The 16,928-nt window shown below is 37.7% G+C and overlaps 1 pseudogene; it reads left to right on the top strand.

Moving 5' to 3' along the window:
* Positions 1-7,475: 7,475 nt before the first annotated feature.
* Positions 7,476-15,245, top strand: LOC102824773 (annotated as a pseudogene).
* The last annotated feature ends 1,683 nt before the right edge of the window (positions 15,246-16,928 follow it).

Raw genomic sequence — 16,928 nt, 5'->3', positions numbered from 1 at the left:
AAAAAAAAAGAGTGGCTTCCAAAATAATCTGCTGGGCCAATTAAATTCAAGGCAGAGAAGACAGCTCAGAGGTTATGGTAACTATTTGGGAGGCTTCCAAATGGATAATCTTGATAAACATTCTCCAAGTATGCAGACAATTATGTTGGCTTATGTGAAGAAGTTTTAAGAAAACTGGAAATTGCATTGGTGAGAAAAAAGCTTCCCTATCACAATTCGTTCTTCAAGGTTAGCAAAAGCTGCCCTGCAAGAATTTTGTTGAGTAAACCTTACCCCACCCACCTTACAGTATTGATCTTGCCCCTTCAGGCTTCTGTTTGTTCCCCAAACTCAGAAAATATTTAAAAGGTATATGATTTGAGTTTCCCAAGGATGCCAAAGAAGAATTCTTAAGGAAAGGTTACAGTGGTGGGAAAACAGCCTTCAGAAGTCTACAGAACTACATGGAGGATATATTGAGAAACAATAACTGTACATTTTAGAATGCTTTAATATATTTTCTACAATCTGTAGTAATACACAACATACATATTGACTGATAGACAAAGGCACAAACTTGTTTCTGTTTATAAATTCCAAATCAAGGAGACCCTATGTGTTACAGAGCAGAACTGCTCATCTTCATGAATATATATTCTAGGCAAAATTTCCTTTAATTTTTTACTATTAAAATTTTCAGCTGATTTGGTGAGGATCGCCCACATTATGCATACTAACATTATTTACTTAAGGTTTAACCACATGACACTGTGGGATAAAGCACTGGAAATTAAGGTCAGTTTGAATCACAAGGTCAATGGCTCAACTCACCAGTTTCTTGGAAACCCTATACAGGGTCGCTATGAGTCAGAACCAACTCAATGGTATCAAACAACAGCAACCACAACATCTACACCTGTGTTGGTCTAAACAACTGGGCACCTTAGCCTAATGAAGTTAACACACAATAAATCACAATTATCTTTCCAACTTTTTTCTAATCAAATATTTCAAAATAAAGTTTGCAAGTCTAAGACATGGTTTCAAGTTTTAGTTTACATGATCCCATTCAAAGGAAAAAACTACCTATATGTTTGTGTATATGTGTGTACAACATATCACAAATCATACAGTATTATCACTTTGGACAAATGGAAGTTTTAACTATTATTCATTAATAATAATGCTTATTACTATATGTAATTTTATTACCTGCTATATAATGAACTCCTAGAGTGGCTCTGTGGAATCAGTATTGGATTGCAAATCACTATGTTGGCAGTTCAAACTCACCAGCCTGGACGCCCTATATAGAGTTGATATGAGTCAGAACTGACTCAATGGCACATAACAACAGTAACAACCCTATACCATATTTTCCATAATATATTATCTATTATATAATAAAGTCCTGGTGTAGTGCTGTAAGATAAACACTGGCCTGCTAACCTCAAGGTTGGTGGTTCAAACCCACAAGCCACTCCTTGAAACCCTACACAGGGTCACTGTGAATCAAAACAAATTTGACAGCATTTAACAACGATAAATATGATATAAAATGATAATATTATCATTTTGGAGTTTGTGACTTATATTTTATTGAAAGTTGATGCTGAAAGGAATAATTTATATTTAATATCATAGGCAATGTGGAATCTTGTGTGAATAAACTAACAAAGCTTCTGGGCACAAAGACAGGTAATCAGATATAGTCATGTTATCTAAGAGAAATGAAGACTATCAATCTATTTTTATGCAGTTTTAACTGAGAGGAGGAAAAGAGACTAAATATTGTTTTATAGGAAAAGATGCCTTGCTAGAATATTGAATTTTCCATCTTGTTTATCTGTGAGGCCAGAGTCATGTCTTTGATTTCTCTTTTATCCCTATGATGGGTGACTCTGTATTCTTCATATTGAAGGATCTCAGTAAGCCCTTTCTGACTGAATACTCTCCATGATTCTTTTATCCAGCCTCTGATTTATTGCATTCCATTCAACCAACAATGAAGAACAGGTAGAAAATCGATGCAGCTCTTCTAAAATTTCTGTTCAGTTAGCTGTTCAACTATATTTTAAAAGGGAATGTATGTCTGTCAGAATGGACGAATGTAGAAAATATTTTTCATTTTAAGAGCATGTGTCCATTTGACTGATTCTAGTCAAATGGAAGAATTCTGCAATTATTCTGACTTCAAATGGCAAGTCTTGCAGAAATTTTTGCTAAAAGCAATGGGACATGGCATTTCTCCTGTCTCAAAGAGTTATGGAGTTTTACTCATGCATTCAGTAATATAGCTCTATCTAACATGCTGTTTGCCTAAACCTAGCTACAATAACATAAGACAATTAGAAAATAAGGACAATATAATTATTTCAAGTCTCATACCCAAGTAAGGCCATCTTGTTCTGATGAAATAGGCTTGGAAACATTATGCATAGCAGTAAAAGTAAAACTAAATTATTATTTGTATTTAACTGTTTAATTTTTTGCATTATTGTCAAGATAAGCTAGGATACTATTAAACAATTATTTGAATTAGTAGCAACATTATTTTGCTTATAGTATTAATTTATAATAAAATTTGATTAATGTACACATGAAAAGATTTGTATTAAATTCTTAATTAAACCAACTAATTATACTCATTCTTTTAAGCCTAAGACAGGCAAACATTGAACTTTTTTAAGATACTTAACAACAATACAAAATATAGCAGAGTCATGATATGGAGCTATAGGATAAGCCCTGGACTGCTAATCATAATGTTGATAGTTCAAACCCTCCTGTAGCTCCTCAGAAACTGTATACAGGGTTACTTTGGATCAGAGTCAAACCAAGAGCACTTAACAGCAATAACAACATACAAAATATATAATGATAGTACGGTAGTTAAATGATCAGCTGCTAACCAAAAGACCCATAGTTCAAACCTATCAGCTGTTCCAGGGGAGAAAGAGATATGGCAGTCTGATTCCATGAAGACTTACAGTCTGGAAAACCCTGTAAGACAGTCATACTCTGCTCAATAGTGTCATTCTTATCAATGGAGAAAAGGTTGAAGTTGTCAAGGACTTCATTCTTCTTGGATCAACTATCAACACTCACAGAAGCAGCAGTCAAGAACTCAAAGGATGTATTACATTAGGCAAATCTGCTGCACAAGACCTTTTTAAAGGGTTGAAGAGCACAGATGTCAGCTTGAGGACTAATGTGCGCGTGACCCAAACCATGGTATTTTCAATAACCTCATAAGCATGTGAAAGTTGGACAGTGAATAAGGAAGACTGTAGAAGAATTGATGCTTTTGAATTATGGTGTTGGAGAATATTGAAAGTGCCATGGGCTGCCAAAAGAACCAAAAGATCCGTTTTGGAAGAAGTGCAGCCAGAGTGCTCCTTGGAGGCCAAGATGGACAAACTTTGTCTCTCATACTTCAGACGTATTGTCAGGAGTGAGCAGTCACTGGAGAAGGATATCATGTTTGGTAAGGTGGAGGGTCAGAGAAAAAGAGGAAGACCCCCAACGAGATGGATTGGCCAAGTGGCAGCATCGATGGACTCAAGTGTGGCAACAGAAGTGAGGTTGGCCCAAGATCAGGCAGGGTTTCGTTCTGCTGTGCATAAGGTTGTTATGAGTTGGTACTGACTCAAGGGCACCTTACAACAAAACAATAGTGTCATTATGAGTCACAACTAATTTGACAGCAATGATTGGGAACAAAGTATTTATCACAGAATAATACATAAGAAAGCATTCAGTTTTTAATAACAATTACTAAGGGTTAAAACCATATAAGAGACCAATAGGTATTTTGTGCTCTAAATAATTAATGTTTAGTTAGTACTAGTATGACACCATAGGATAAACACTGAACTGATGATGTGGTGTTGTTGGATCAGCAATGGACTGCCAATCACAAGGTCAGTAGTTCAAACTCACCAGATATTCTTTGGAAATCATATCAGAGCTACTATGAGTTGGAGCTGACTTGACAGCACTTGACAACAACAAAATGTAAACCTAAATTAATAGAGCCACAAATGTTTATTCAGATGTGATTTCACATGACACCAAAAAAGGAAATGTTACAAAAAAAAACTCACTATCTTAAAAGACATTTTGTGATTAAGCAGATGTTTGGTAAGTAGTAACAAGCAAAGAGATACATGTTCTAAGAGAAAAGAAAATCACCAAATTTAACATATTGAAATATTACAATGAAAAATGCTTATTTGAATGAAAAAGGTAAAAATGACTTTTCCACATTAAAGATATCAGTGCAAAAAAAGGAGCAAGTCAATTCTGTTTCCATAGCATAGTGTTTGTATTTTGAGACTGAGTTTTTCATATGGTATATATTTAGATCAAACAATCTGCATTTTCTTCACCCCTTTCTTTTCTCCTTTGCCTTAGCAGCTCATCTCCCATGCAGAAAATAATTTTGCATTTGGAAAATACCAGGACTCAAAACTGTTTTGGCAAGCTGCTAAGAGATCTAGTCCAAACCACTTTGCCATGAAGATAACTACACCTTAAAGAGATGATTATGCTTCCTGCTTCTGTCTTCTTTAGACTGTGTAAACAATGAAGAGAGAGCTGGAAAAAGCTCAAATAACACAATCTGTTTGGGTATATTTCCCTTCTGTAAACCCAGGAAGAATCATAAGGTAGCTTAAGTATCTTCCATTGAAAAACATCCAGAAACACATTACCTACAATCACATAATAAGTATTTGTGTCTATAATTTTTTGGAAAGCTAAAAACATAATTTGGCTGTTTTTTTCCCCCCTGTAATCAGTGATAAAGCTTTAACAAAGCATATACTTTGAGCAATAGGATTTTCATAATCGTTTTTAAATTGGTTCACTTGTGTTTCTAAAAGACAAATATATCATTAAATGTCAGAGAGAAATAATTAACCCCATGAGATTTTGTAGTATAGCCAATACATTGGCTTTGAAGTCATGCTTTATATAACATGATTATGTAGAACCTGCACAAAGAGGAATGGCTGCATGATATATAAGGAGCTTATGTTGAGCTGAAATAAGACAATGATAGCAAAGATGTATGCATGTGTTCAGTGCATATCTTCAAAATTCAAAGGGAATTAATAACAAGTCCTCTTGACATGGAGCAGTCTTATGATAGAAGTTTAACGTAGAAGATAAAGTATTATGCAGCTTATGAAGATGTGGGCTGAGTCTGACGACATTCAATAGACTCCTGTCAACTTGGAGTGAGATCTGGTTGGCCAGCAGTATGGTGAGACTTGGGGACTCCTGAGCCCATGGGCAGGGACATAGCCACAGAGGGTTAGAGTGGAAAGTGAAATGTCCAGCTGTTATGACGTGAGGAGAGATGCATGAGAATGCCCATACTTGCAGATAGTACCCATTTGATCTAGCTTCAATGGCTGGATGATCATAACTTGACTAGAGGAAGAAAGAGGAAAAGAGTGTAATCTGTTACAATTTGATGAACTTGACCTATACTTATGGATGTAGTAGCTTTAAAGAGAGAATGAATCTTCACAACAAGGATCATTCCCACCCACTCTGTACACAGGGTTGTCATGGATGGGCAACTTAGACATTGGCTACCTAAAATGGGGTACTATAAAGGTATGAAGTGACTGGATTGCCAGCTTTCAAGAGGGACTTTAGTTTCAGAGGGCACAGGGGAAGGTAGACTCTCTATTGAGTGGTTTCCAACCTGTCTAGATGGGGCTGGTGAAAGGAGATGGGGATAAGATGCTTGTGGTTCAATAGTGAATAATTGTTAATAGGATTGATTGTTGCAAATGTAAAGGTAGACATTCTGTAACAAAAGGAGGGGAGTGGTTGATCTTGCAATCCAGGAGCAGAGGATCCTGGGACCATCAAGGGAGAAGAGTGGAGTGTGGGATCCTATCCAGAGAAGCAGCAAAGCCAGAGATGGAGGCAGAGACAATGACATGGAGAGATGGAGTGGCTGAGGACTCTAGACTCATGGAGGGAGAGGGGCTGTGTACTGGCGGCCAGAGGGCAGGCTTGCAGGGTATGTCCTTTGGTTGTTTGAATGATTATATATTCCTGAGTGCTTCAGTGAAGATTAAAAAAAAACAAAAAAACAAAAAAAAAAAAAACAGAGGGAATAGAAGCAAATACTGTTGAATGATGATCCATGGAGGGGATTGTAGTCACTGCAATGAAACAAAACATGAAAGGAGGAGTGTAAAGCTGATGTTCTCCTATGTAAACTATAACTCAATTTACAATTGAAAAAAAAAGTATTATGCAGCTTGAGGATAAGAGAACACCCACAAATAATCCCACAATAATAATAATAATAATAATAATAATAAAACCTTTACCTTCACATGTACTATCAATACTATCAGTTAGATGGCTATATGAAAAGTCAGTTTGTTTGAAGTTGCAAAAACACAGTAGTATTAATCAATTTAAGCACATACATAGAGCATACTGTGTAAACACCAAAAAAGACATACTGGACAAATTTTTAAGCTCATTAGTATTGCTGTTAAGTGCTATCAAGTCAGTTTTAACTCATCATGACCCTATATAGGATTTCTAAGGAGCAGCTGGTAGGGTTGAACTGCTAACCTTGCATTTAGCAGTCTAGTATTTAGCTTATAGTGCCACACCAAGATATAATTCAACATATTCGTTGGTCAACATAAAGATCTGATGGAATTTATTGGTATGACCCTATACCTGCAATATAGTATACATACAGCACATACTTATATATTCTGAATGAATATGTATTTCTTGAACTGCATCAGACACTGAAGTAACTTAACATTTATGTAAAACCTTGTAATTGGCTAATTACGGAGGTCTTTGAAGCAAGGATGACCCTGAGTCAAAGTAGATCATTCCAGTCTGACTATTAGAGAATGACTTTAAGTGAATCAATAATGTGAACTCATCTTGTTCCACCAACTTGTTGTGATGTTTCCAGTATTAGTACACTGCTTCAAAATCAAAGCACATGCTTGTTGGAAAGAGCAAACCATATCACATTCCATGTAAAAGACTCATAGCAGTTTTGGAGAAATTATTGGCGAGCAATGCTCTATTTGTTGTGTGTTTAAGGAGGAGAGATAACATAATTGTTGTAAAATATGACTTTAAAAAATGACGTTTTCCCTATAATTTCCATCACAGCCATCATTTCCAAATAGCACCTTTTTATATGATAACCTTATAGGTAACAGTGAAATTGGCACTTTTCAGTCCCTTTTGGCTTAGCAGAAAATAGATAATACATTAAATTTATATTTCTATTAGCTATTCCAAAAAGAAATATGCAGGAAACATAGTAACAAAAAGTCATTATGAACTGAAGATATAAATGTTTTAGATAGAGAACTATTGTACTTGGAGGGATATGTTATAAAAAACTTGACAGAAAAACAGCAACTAGACTATAAGATTGACTGAGCAAATAAGGAAGTAGAAAAAGGTTAGAGTGAAAGCGAGTAATGAATGTTTTTAGTACCCAGTCATTGTTGACTGAAGTCAGGTAAGGAGTGGAAATGAGACTGGAGGTATATTTGTAGAGTTCATACTTTGAAGCATCCCAACCCTTTATTTGGGTCTACAGGTGTGGAGAAAATGTAAGAGGAGGCGAACACAATTGTAAGAGACAACGGGAAAACAAATGACCAGCAATGCAAATGAGAATGTGAAATTTGGTGATAGTCATTGGTGAAAATAAGAAATGCTTCAGCTATAAATTTTTCCTTAGGCATTGAGTGCCAAATGTTCACAGATGTTAGTTTATAAGCACAATAAAATGAGAGTGTACATAAAATGTGTTACAGATGAATTCTGCTGTTGTTATATACCATCAAATCAGTTCTGACTTATAACAAACCTTATATAGGGTTTCCAAAGAGTGGCTGCTTTGAACTGTCGATCTGGTAGTTAACAATCTAGTGCTTATTCTACAGCACCACAGAAGAAGGACCAATTTCTATTCATAAATGAAAAACAGCACACAGTTTAATTATGGACAAATATGTGCCTTGTTAAATGTCTATATGGCCAGAAAAGAGAGTGAGAAAAGAAGATATAAACAACAAGGTTAAAAATAATTATAAAGCTTAAAGTAACATAATTCAAAGCAACATAATAAGCAATGGCAATAATTTTAATTACCATCAAGCAGAAAAGAGTAAGCAAAAACACCAGCTTTTAAGGCTCTGTGTCTGGCTAGCATTGTGTAAACCATCTCACGTCTTCTTTGGTCCACTAAATAAGATCTACTTGAATAAATAAGAAATACATGTACTAAATTTTAGAATACAGAGTAAACTTTTAGGACAAGTGGTTGCATCAAGAGATAACAATATAGGAATTCAACTTAACTAATAAAGTCACACAAACAAGTATACAAATAAAGTGTTACGGTAAGGTTGTACACAAACAGTTTCAGCAAAAGTCTCTGAGATTTTGCTTCCACTACACAGCTACTCTTATTCTATAATGGTACAAATGGCTAACATGCTTGCTTGCCTATCAAAAGGCTGGAGGTTTGAGTCTACCCAGAGTCCTGGTGTGATACCAGAGGATAAGCACTCAACTACAGTGTCGGTTTGAACTAAAAGTGTGGTGTTTTAAACTCATCAGCCACTCCTCAGAAACCTTATATAGGCTCACTATGAGTCAGAACTGACTTTACAGTACTTAACAACAGAACACTGCAGAAGAAAACTATGGCAATCTACTTACAAAAGTCAGCCATTGAAAGTACAATGGAGCACAGTTGTGCTGTGACATATATGAATCTCTATGAGTCAAATTTAACTTGATGGCAAGTTAAGTTTTTTGTTTTTTTTTTCATAATGAAAACATGGGGCCACCTTTGATCATAACATAACTCTAACCAGTCTAACTGCCCCAATACACACAAATTTGTTAAGTATTTTGTATAATTTCTCACTGGAAGTACAAATTTACACAACTGTGCTCTTTAATGGATATAAAGCAAGACTAATAGAATGTGTGGGTAACTGAGTCATTACTTCTCCCAATGGGACACTGTAATCTTGAATATACTTGGAAAATAGAGGCACACTGAACACTGTCTACTCTGAAGTTAAGCCTTGTCCATATATTTCTCTCCTCCAAAAAGCAGCCAGTTACCAATGTTAATTTATCAGATCAATCCAACCCTAGAAAGAATTTAAAGCAATAAAATACAACACATACAGTTGTATAGGGTGAGGGAAGACAAAGTTGTATAAATGATAAATTAATATATATGTATATAGGATAGAGTGGGAGAAAGATGAGGCATTCTGTTCACATAAAGATTTACAGCCTCAGAAACCCTGTACAGGGTCGCTATGAGTCGGAACCGACTCGACGGCATTTAACAACAACAACATATAGGATAGAAGGGACAGAACTTGATGGCGGATCAGGGAGAAGTGCAGTGAGGACCTTTGTCCAAGAATACTGGACAAAGCAGTTTCAAGGGACAGTCCCAGAAGTCTGAATTATATATAAAGGCATATTTAGGAAGTTTGAAAACTTCCAGCCAGTGGAGTTTGTAGCAGAAGTAAGAAAACTTTTTTTGTTTTCGGATTGGATGACTTAGCAGCTCCTGGACTGCCATCTTGGGTGAGACAAAATGGGGAAGGATCAAAGCCATGGCTGATACCTGACACATTCTTGGAGATAAAGGTGTGAACATTTTCTTGCTCTCTTTTTTTCTTATCTTTTCTCTGTTCATTGGCCACTGGTTTTCTACACACTCTATTCTGGTGAGTAGAGAGGGTGCCTGAGTGAGTGAACACTCACTCCCAGAGGGTTCCACTATGCATGCGCATGGATCTTTTTTTGCTGGTGCTCTTTTGGTTTGGGGTCTCTCTTTACCTTTATGGGTCTCATTCTCTCCCTACATTACCCAAAAAGAGACAGCAATTATGATCATATAGTAAAGCTACCACACCCTATAAAATCCTACCATCCAGGCAAGAACCAATACCAGCTGCCATACACCAGCTGCCATACACCAGCAACCAATACCTGTGATAGTTACACTGAGTTGAGTAATAAGAAGAGTGAAAAGGGAAGTCCATCTTCTGATCACCTCTACTTGGAGGCAATCAGAAAGCATAATAAAATATCAACATACACTCATCTAATTATTAAGGTCACAGTTAACTACTGAAGATGCCCAAGAAACAGATACAGATAACCATACCAGCACATGTCCACAAACAAGATAAAGTGACTGAGACATACGAGCTAAAGGTAGACCTAGACTTCACATTGGAAGGAGGGCAGGCTTTGAAAATGACTGAGAAGAAATTCAGAAAAATGATAATGAAATGTATCAAAACACTTTATAGAGGAGTTGAGAAAAATAAGGAAGAAGTCAGGAAAGCACTACAGGAACAATCAAATAAGAGAGACAAAGCATTGGAAACAATTCACAACCTACAAAAAGAGGTCCAAATGATTAATAATAGAGTATCAGAAATGGACAATACACTGAAAGGGCAAAGAAGTAGAATTGAAGAGATGAAAGCCAGAACTAGCGAGCTGGAAGACAAATCTCTCAATACTGCTAAGATAGAAGAGCAAGCAGAAAAAAAAGGTTTAAAAAAATGTGAAGAAAGACTCAGATTCATGTGGGAAAACATGAGAAGGCATAACTTAAGAATTATTGGCATTCCAGAACAGGAAGAATCACAGAAGTCCACAAAGGAGATAGTTGAAGAACTGCTGGAAGAAAATTTCCCTAACATCCTAAAAATGAAGAGATAAGCATTCAAGAAGTTCAATGACCTCAGGAAGGATAGACCCCAAAAGAAAATTATCAAGACATATCACAAAACTATAAAAATGAATTGACAGCATCTGGAAGGTCAGTCTATGATCAAAACAATTACAATGTGAAAGAAGGTAAACACATAGGAACAAGATCCAGGTGGTGAGAAGGTCAGGTAGATTACAGGATAAAACAGACTGTTTTCAAGGGAGGGAAAAGTTAAGAGAATATAAGGTAACCTCAAAGGAAATTAATACATTACAACATACCAAGAAAATGAAATCCAAGAAATATTTGGAAACATTACAACTATGAAGAACCTTACAAGAAAGAACACAAAAAACATGAACTCAGCATAAGAAGGCATGAAGAATCACATCAATTAATGTAGAAAAGGCATTTGACAAAATCTAACATCCATTCCTGATCAAAACCCTCAACAAAGTAGGAATTGAAGGGAAATTCCTCAACATAATTAATAGCATATTTATAAAACCAACAGCCTACATTACTCTCAATGGACAGAAACTGAAAGCCTTCCCTCTGCAAACAGGAACCAGATAAGGATGCCCTTTGTCACCACTTCTATTCAATATTGTGCTGGAAGTCTTAGTAAGAGCTATACTGTTGTTGTTGTTGTTGTTGTTGTTATGTGCTGTGGAGTTGGTTCTGAATCATAGCGACTCTGTACAGGATTTCCAAGGCTGTAAATCTTTACAGGAGTAGAAAGTCTCATCTTTCTCCCGCAGAACAGCTGGTAGTTTCGAACTGCTGACCTTAAGGTTCACAGCCGGATTCATAACCACTACGGTACCAGAGCTCTTTAAGAGCTATACTGTAAGACAGGGAAATTAAAGGTGTCTGTATGAGCTCTGGTAGCATAGTGATTACGAATTGGGCTGCGAATCACAAGGTCAGCAGTGTGAAACTATCGCTGCTCCTCAGGAGAAAGTTGAGGCTTTCTGCTCCTGTAAAGATTTACAGCCTTGGAAACCAGGTTCAGGGTCACTATGGGTTGGGACTGACTTGATGTCACTTAACACCAACAACACATTGGCAAAGAGGAAGTAAAACTCTCTGTTTGCAGATGATATGATCCTATGCATAGAAAACCTCAAAGACTCAGTAAAAAAGCTACTAGACCTCATTGGAAGATTCAGCAAAGTGGCAGGGTATAAGGTCAATTTACAAAAATCAGTTGGCTGCTGCTCCACAGAAGAAAGGTGAGACTGTCTTCTCCAAAAACATGTACAGCATTGGAAACCCTGTGGAACAGTTCTACTCTGTCCTTTATTGTCAGTATGAGTTGGAATTGACTCAATGGCATTGGGCAGGGGACCTCTAGGTAGTAGTTACTTAAATTGTTATTTTTAAGTTGTTGTTTTTATTAAATGTGAATTAACTACACACACACACACACACACATACACACAAAAATCAGTTGGATTCCTCTATACCAATAACGATGAACCGACTCCACGGCACACAGCAACAACATACCAATAACGACAGTGCCTGAAAGGACATTAAGAAAGTACTACCATTTACAATAGCCACCCAAAGGATGAAATATCTAGGAATAAATGTAACCAGAGAAACAAAGTACCTATACAAAGCAAATTACAAAACACTACTACAAGAAACCAAAAGAGAGCTACAAAAATGGAAGAATGTACCATGCTCTTGGATAGGAAGACTTAGCATTGTGAAAATGTCAATACTGCCCAAAGCAATTTACACATATAATGCAATCCCAATCCAGATTCCAACAACACTCTTCAAAGAGATAGGAAAAACAATTACAAACATTATACGGAAAGGAAAGAGACTCAGCATAAACAAAGCAATTATTAAATAGAATAAGGTTGGAAACTTCTCACTTCCTGACTTCAAAATTGATTACATAGCTACAGTGGTCAAAACAACCTGGTACTGGTACAATGAAACTACATAGATCGAGGGAACAGAATTGAAATCCAGAAATTAACCCATTATCCACATACAGCCACCTACTCTTTGACACAGAGCCAAAGTACATTGAGTGGGGAAGATGTAGTCTCTTCAACAGACGGTGCTGGCAGAACTGGAAAGTGATATGCAAAAGATTGAAACAAGACCTTTACCTCACACCTTATACAAAAAACAACTCAGCATGGATTAGAGACATAAATGTGAGTCTCAGAATTATGAAGACCATCAATGAAAAAGTAGGGACAAATCTGATGGCTCTCTTCGGGGGATCTAGAGGAAAAAGACAAATAACCCAATTAAAAATGGGCACAGGACATGAACAGACACTTCACCAAGGAGCAGATCCAGGCAGCCAACTAACATATGAAGAAATGTTCACGAATACTAGCCATTAGAGAGATGTAAATCAAAACACCAATGAGATATCATCTCATACCAGCAATAAAAGCAAAGATCAAAAAAGCAGAAGACAATAAATGCTCTGGAAAACAGTATGGCACTTCCACAGAAAGTTGGAAACAGAATACCATATGATTCAGCAATTCTTATACTTGGTATAACTATTCACAATATCAAAAAGATGGAGACAGCCTAAGTGTCCATCAATGGAAGATTGAATAAACAAACTTTGGTATAGACACACAATTGAATATTATGCTACCTTGAAGAATAACAAGGAAGCTGCAAGCTACCATATAACATGGGTGAACCTTGAGGTCATTATGCTGAGTGAAATGAGTCAGTCACAAAAGGACAAAAATTGCATAAGACCATTATTGTAAAAACTTAAGGTTTCTTCCTTTCTGCTGTTGGCCTTGGTGGTTACTGCACAAATGGGCAAGTTCTTGAAACCTGGGAAGGGGTGCTGGTTCTGGCCAGAGGCTATTCCAGATGCAAAGCCATCATTGTCAAGAACATTGATGATGGCACTTCAGATCACCCCTACAGCCATGCACTGGTGGCTGGAATTGACTGCTTTCCCCACAAAGTGACAGCTGCCATGGGTAAGAAGAAAATTGCCAAGAGGTCAAAGATCAAGTCTTTTTGTTAAAGTTTATAACTATAATTAGCTCATGCCCACCAGGTACTCTGTGGATATCTCGTTGGACAAAACAGTTGTCAACAAGGATGTCTTTAGAGACCCTGCTCTTAAGTTCAAGGCCTGTCAAGAGGCCCACGTCAAATTTGAGGAGAGGTACAAGACAGGCAAAAACCAGTGGTTCTTAGATCCTTTTTTTCTTTCAATCATTAAAAATGCAAAAAATTGCTGAAAAAAACAACAAAAAAAGTTTAAGAAGAGATACCCATACTTAAAGGGGGAAAAAAATGTTAACCAACCTGTGGGGGTGGGTGGAGAGTTTGGAGGGAGGTGGACGGAGGCAATTTTAGAACACAGAGTTAGAGGCAGACACATCAGAGTTCAGGTGCTGGGGAGGTCAATATACAAGAATGGGGAGGGAGTGGAAGAGCAAGGTAGATAGAGAAACACTGAAACAGGTTTGCATGGGCTAAATGTTGTTGTGGTTAGGTGCCATTGAATCGGTACCTACTCAGATAGACACTATGCACAACAGAATGAAACACTGCCCAGTCCTGGGACAACCTCATAATTGTTGCCATGCTTGAGCCCATTAATGCTGCCACTTTGCCAGTCCATCTCACTGGAGGTCTTCCTCTTATTCAATGACACTCCACCTTACCAAACATGATATCCTTTTCCAATGACTGTTCCCTCCTGACAATACATCCAAAGTATGAGAAATAAAGTTTGGCCATCCTGGCCTCCAAGGAGCACTTCTTCCAATACAGATCCAAGGCCGCCAGGAGGGCTGGTACTGGGACTCAGCCACAGATAAGCAACTGTTCAGGTGTGAGCTGTCAGTGGAGAAGTCTATGGTGCTACAGTCTGAACTTGAGTCCTGTAAGGAGCTGCAGGAACTGGAGCCTGAGAACAAATGGTGTCTGTTCAACATCATCCTGCTGATGCAGGTACTGGGCCCCCTACTGTACGAGAAGGAGACATTGCAGTACTTCCAGACCCTCAAGGTGGTGGACCTAGATGACCTGTGTAGCAAGTTCCTGCTGGAGAACAACATGCTCAACATGGAGTATGCTGAGGTGTGCATGCTGCACCTGGCTCACAAAGGATCTCACAGTGCTCTGTCACCTGGAGCAGCTGCTCTTGGTTACTCATCTTGACTTGTCACACAATCGTCTCCAAGTCTTGCCCCCTGCCCCGGCTGCTCTGCGCTGCTTTGAGGTGTTGCAAGCCAACAATAATGCCATAGAGTCCCTGGATGGTGTCACTAACCTGTCCCGCATTTGGGAGCTCTTGCTGTGCAACAACCACCTCCAGCAGCCCACAGCGCTCCAATCACTTGCCTGCTGCTCTAAACTGGGCCTCCTCCACCTGCAGGGCAACCCCCTGTGCCAAGCAGAAGGCATCTCTGAGCAGCTGGCCAAACTGTTGCCTTTAGCGAGCAGCATCCTCATCTAGAAGGATGCCTCTCACCTTTGCCCTGAACTTTTTTGGAATGAATAAAGAAGAGACCTGTGGCAACCGATGGCACTTTCAGTATTCTCCTCCAAAACCATAACTCAAATGCATCAATTCTTCTATGGTCTTTCTTATTCACTGTCGAGCTTTCGCATGCATATGAGGTTGTTGAAAATACCATGGCTTGGGTCAGGCTTAAGTTAGTCCTTAAGGTGACATCTTTGCTCTTCAACACATTAAAAAGGTCTTGTGCAGCAGATTTGTCTAATGCAGTAGTCATGTGATTTCTTGATGGCTGCTTCCATGAGTGTTGATGGTTGACACAAGAATGAAGTCCTTGAACAACTTCAATCTTTTCTCCATTGATAAAAATGTTGTTTATTGGTCCAGTGGTGAGAATTTTTGTTTTCTTAACAATGAGATGCAATTCATACCAAAGGCTGTGGCCTTTGATCTTTATCAGTAAGTATTTCAAGTCTTTTTCACTTTCAACAAGCAAAGTTATATCATCTGCATATTGCAGGTTGTTAATGAGTCTTCCTTCAATCCTGATGCCACGTTTTTCTTTATATAATCCAGGTTTTTGGATTATTTGCTCAGCATATAGGTTGAGTAAGTATGGTGAAAGAATACAACCTTGTCACACATCTTTCTTAATTTAAAACCATTCAGTCTTCCCATGTTCAGTTCAAACAACTGCCTCTTGGTCCATGTACAATTAAGTGTTATGGAATACTCATGCCTCTCAATGTTGTCCATAGCGTGTCATGATCCACACAATTGTAAGCCTTCGTGTAGTCAATAAAGCACAGGTAAAGATCTTTCTGGTATTAAATGCTTTCAGCAAAGATCCATAAGACATCAACAATGATATCCCACATTCCACAGCCTCTTCTAAATCTGGCTTGAACCTCAGGAAGTTCTCTGTCAATGTATGCTTGCAGCCATTTCTGTATTACCTTTAGTAAAACTCGCATGGGATATCAAAGAATTTGTCTGATGATTTCCGCATCCAATTGGGTGACCTCTCTTTGGAATGGACACAAACACGGATATCTTCCAATCAGTCGGCCAGATAGTTGTTGTCCAAATTTTTTGGCATAGATGAGTGAGTGCCTCCTGTGTCATCTCACTTTCTTGATTTCAATTTTTATTCCATCAATTCCTGGTGCCTTGTTCTTTGCCAATTCCTTCAATGTACCTTGGACTTTTTCCTTCATTATCATTGGTCCTTGATCATATGCTACCTCTTGAAATATTTGAAGATTAACAATTTTTTGGGTTCATTGACTCTGGCTATGCCTTCCGTCTTCTTTTGATGCTTTCTATGTAATTAAATAATTTGCCCAGAGAATCCTTCAATAACAAAGGTGGAGGCTTGAATTTTTTCTTCAGTTTCCCCCAGTTTAAGAAATGTTGAGCGTTTTCTTCCCTTTTTGTGTTCTGACTCTAGGTATTTTCACTTTTCATTGTATTATTTGACTTTGTCTTCTTGAGCTGACCTTTGAAATTTTCATTTCAGCTCTTGTATCTCTTAATTTCTTCCATTTGCTTTAGCATCTCTATGCTGGAGAGCAAGTTTCAATGTCTCTTCTGACATCCATTTTGATCTTTTCCTTCTTTCTTGTCTTCTTAATGATGTTTTGCTTTCTTCCTATAGAATGTGCTTGTTGTCATCCCACA

The sequence above is a fragment of the Chrysochloris asiatica genome, unplaced genomic scaffold (assembly GCF_000296735.1).
Source record: "Chrysochloris asiatica unplaced genomic scaffold, ChrAsi1.0 scaffold00011, whole genome shotgun sequence".
NCBI lineage: Eukaryota > Metazoa > Chordata > Mammalia > Afrosoricida > Chrysochloridae > Chrysochloris > Chrysochloris asiatica.
This window is presented reverse-complemented; position numbering and strand designations above follow the sequence as displayed.